A 4,016-nucleotide genomic window follows, 5' to 3' on the forward strand; every position below is an offset into this window, starting at 1 on the left:
CAGGCTCCTAAAATCTCCTAAATTTCATTCTCTCTTGAGTCATCATGGTCCAAATTTACTATCACTTTTTCATCAATAATTAGATTACCCCCACCAGATTAGATAGCCATTCTGATTATTACCTGCTACGCTGTTCTTAGCTAAGAGTTTAACAGATTATGCTTTTGATGTTACTGGACGTGACTATACATCCTCACGGAAGTAGGTTGGGATGGAGCGTCCGTGTAATCATACTCAGATGTGCTCCCAGTTCTTATGTTTGCTTCTAGGTAAGAAGGTGAGTCATTTCTCACCAGCAAGCACAGCGTCATGGTAGGTATAACAGATTCTAAAAGTAATCGAAACACACCCTCTCAAATAATTTTTACAACAGCATCTCTGGATTAAAATAACAACCACAAGGACAGCGAAGACTTGGCAACTCACCTGTAATTATACCCGGGGTAAAAATGGAATTAAAAGATCGTATTCTCCATCACCAGTGATCAGATCCCTGTTCTTGGCTCTGGGTGCTCCCATTTTCTTTCCCATTGGTGGCTTTTCAAAGATCAAGTAACCCTGACGAGAGGTTTCCAGAGAAAACCCAGCTGCTGCCTCTGGCGATTTGGGGAGTGGTCTTCTCTGAGTGACCCGCTCATAACCAAGCCCAATGTTCTTCTGTATGAACTGGGTACTGCGATTTCCCCCTTATGAGTCATTTAAGATTTCATTCCTAAGATTTAATTTGAAGATTTCCACAAAGACATATCCGGAAAGATGTGAGAAACTACACTTGCATGATTTAAATTGAGTAGAGACAGCTAAGTCCCTTTAAGCTGTTAGCATTTTCCAAGGCTCAACAAACATCACCTTTCTATAAATAAATACACGCTTCCGTATTTAGCATGTCGAAATAGGAAGAAGGTAAGTATAGGCAGGCATTGCCCAAAATATATTCTAAGAAACACTAGCCTGGAGAAACGCCCGGGGAAAAAATCTTCCTGATCCGTGTGAATTTTAGTAAAATTGTGCTTATTATCCTTCTCCTAGAGACTTAAGGTAAACTTTAGCCTAAAGAAGGCTCAATGGATTTCAATACAAAGGATCTTGTTTCAATATCTTAACCCAACATTTTCCCAGTAACTGCTTAAGATAAACAATTTTCAGGGGTGCCTGGGTGGCTCAGTCGGTTGAGTGACCGACTTTGGCTCAGGTCATGATCTCACGGTCTGTGAGTTGGATTCGTGAGTTCAAGCCCCGCATTGAGCTTTGTGCTGACAGTGTGGAGCCTGCTTGGGATTCTCTCTCCCTCTTTCTCTGCCCCTTCCCCACTCACGTTTTCTCTCTCTCTCTCATCAAATTAAAAAAAAAAAAAAGATTCTCTCTCTGTCTCCTTCTGCCCGTCTTCCCTGCTTGTGCACTCTCTCAAATAAAATAAAATAAAATAAAATAAAATAAAATAAAATAAGATAAAATAAAATAACATAAAATAACATAAAATAAAAAATTATGATAATGAATAAATATATGGGCTCCTTTATTGGTGCATTAAATACCTAACAAGTTTTGGTGTTGTCTCTTCTATATTTTTTGAAGACAGAGACAATATTTTAAGATATGCAACGATTGTAATATGGTATGAAAATATCTATTATCCAACCTGTGCACAGAGTCACAAGGATTTTCAAATGCCTGTGGCCTGTTGACTATATTCACTTAATGTAAATTTAAGTTGGAGGCTAATGAAGATAGAAAAGAATTATTTTCTATTCAAATTTATAGATCCCTCCTGAAATGTATATAAAGACACCTTAAGGTTAAAAACCCTGCATATCCGAACCACTAGGGGAACAGAACCTTCCCTGGAATCAAGAGACAGTTTGTGAGAGACAAGTGACAACTGTTCTGGGGGACAGAGGAATTCAGGCCATCAGAGGCAGGTGAAGGACCAGGATGGGTAGAGCCAATACGTGTGACAGTGTGTTGTTGATGCATGACTTACAAAAAGAGAGGGGTGCCTCGTGACGTTTAGAAATAGATAAGGTATAGAATAGGAGGGCTTTTCTGCCATTTGTGAGCGTTTTGTCTTCACTGATCTAATTTTTTTCTAATTTAAAGAAAAAACCATATATATATGGTATGAATGAGAAAATAACATATTATCTGCCATAATATGTATGTATAGGGGGTATACAGAGAAACATGCAGCTTTCTCTGATTAGGTTATACATTCTAAAGGCGTGTCTCTGTCTCGCACTTTATTCATATGTTTCCCATTGCTGTGTTCTGCAAATCACAGACGTCCAATAAATCCTGCTTTACTTAAAACCCTCCTTAACAGTTTTCCTGATGACTCACTCTAAGAACTATGTATCAAATATTAATCCTTGACATTACTTCTAAATCAAATTGTTTGTACGAGGAAATATACAGACGTAAAGGTGAAGATCTATGCACTTAGGGGTCCAAAGCACCAATGGAGCACTGGGGACAAACTGCACAGGACAAAGCACAATAGGGAATTCTTTAAATAAATGATGATGCAGGCACATGATGACACAGGGAACATTATGTAGTCATTAAGATCGTGATAAAGAGTGCTCACTTCGGCAGCACATATACTAAAATTGGAACGATACAGAGAAGATTAGCATGGCCCCTGTGCAAGGGTGGCATGCAAATTCATGACGCGTTCCATATTTTTTACGTATGAATGGATAAAGAGTATTACCCGGCAATCAAAAAGAATGAAGTCTTGCCATTTGCAGCTACGTGGATGGAACTGGAGGTTATTCTGCTAAGTGAAATTAGTCAGAAAAAGACAAAAATCATATGACTTCACTCATAGGAGGACGTTAAGAGACAAAACAGATGAACCTAAGGGAAGGGAAACAAAAATAATATAAAAACAGGGAGGGGGTCAAAACAGAAGAGACTCATAAATATGGAGAACAAAGTGAGGGTTGCTGGAGGGGGAGTGGGAGGGGATGGGCTAAATGGGTCAGGGCATTATGGAATCTACTCCTGAAATCATTGTTGCACTAGATGCTAACTAATTTGGATGTAAATTTAAAAAAAAAATTAAAATTAAAATTAAAAAACATTTTTTTAAAAAGTCAAAAAAAAAAGATCATGATAAAAAGTACGGAAAACACGGAGATATATTTACACCATGTTTAACTTAAGAAAGCAGTAATAGAGTGAATAAGACCTGAGGCCAAATTTGTGCAGAATTACGCACAAATTTAATGTGTAAACAGAGGTAATTTACAATTCATTCTTGAGTGAGAGGCAGCTTACTCCTAGAGAGGACAACCCAGCAGCCATGCCCTAAGCAACACCCTCATCCTTGGACTTCACCACATTTTAAGATGTCAGTTTACTAAGTCGACCAGTGCTGGGGAACAAAGGTTATCTGCAGAATGCCCAGTCTAGAAGAGGAGTTTGCAGATGAATAAATGTAGGGGGGGGGGGGGAAACTAAATCAAGAACTTTGTGTCACTCAGAGTGCCTCCAAAATGGATCCCAGCACCACGCACTGTTTTTATGTCCTTGGTCTTAGGTGTGAGCGGAAATCGAGAGTCAGATGCTTAACCGACTGAACCCCCCAGGTGCCCCAGCTCTGTTTATTTTTAGAGCGTGGAGTTTCTTCTCAGCTCCTAAAGATATAGGTGGATTGGAAGGGGTCCAAACCACAAGGATAGTGATTACGGAGAGGGAGGGTGTGCCTTGAACTCGAGGTGGGCAGCAGAACCATGGGCTGAGCTTGGCTGAGGTCCAGCTGTTGGGACAGGCTGTGACTTACCTAACGTATCACAAGGGTGGATCCCATGGCGTGAGAACAGCTAGCTAGCACGAAATAAGAGGGTCGAACCTGAAAGAATAGGAAGAAAGAGGAAAAATATCCCCAAGTGTTCAGAGATGGTGCTGACGGCCTACCATGTTGGAAGTGACCTCACCAAAGACCGAGAAACCCTGAATATGGAAGAACAGAGTTCTGGTGGAAAGAGGAAGCCATCAGGATTGTCCTTCACTTC

The 4,016-nt window shown here is 40.1% G+C and overlaps 1 non-coding gene across 1 annotated transcript; it reads left to right on the plus strand.

The window, feature by feature from the left end:
- The first annotated feature begins 2,576 nt into the window (after positions 1-2,576).
- LOC111560008 lies at positions 2,577-2,683 on the plus strand. Its single transcript, XR_002741452.1, has one exon. It is a non-coding gene; the product is annotated as a U6 spliceosomal RNA (small nuclear RNA).
- The last annotated feature ends 1,333 nt before the right edge of the window (positions 2,684-4,016 follow it).

The sequence above is a fragment of the Felis catus genome, chromosome A3 (genome assembly GCF_018350175.1).
Source record: "Felis catus isolate Fca126 chromosome A3, F.catus_Fca126_mat1.0, whole genome shotgun sequence".
Taxonomy (NCBI): domain Eukaryota; kingdom Metazoa; phylum Chordata; class Mammalia; order Carnivora; family Felidae; genus Felis; species Felis catus.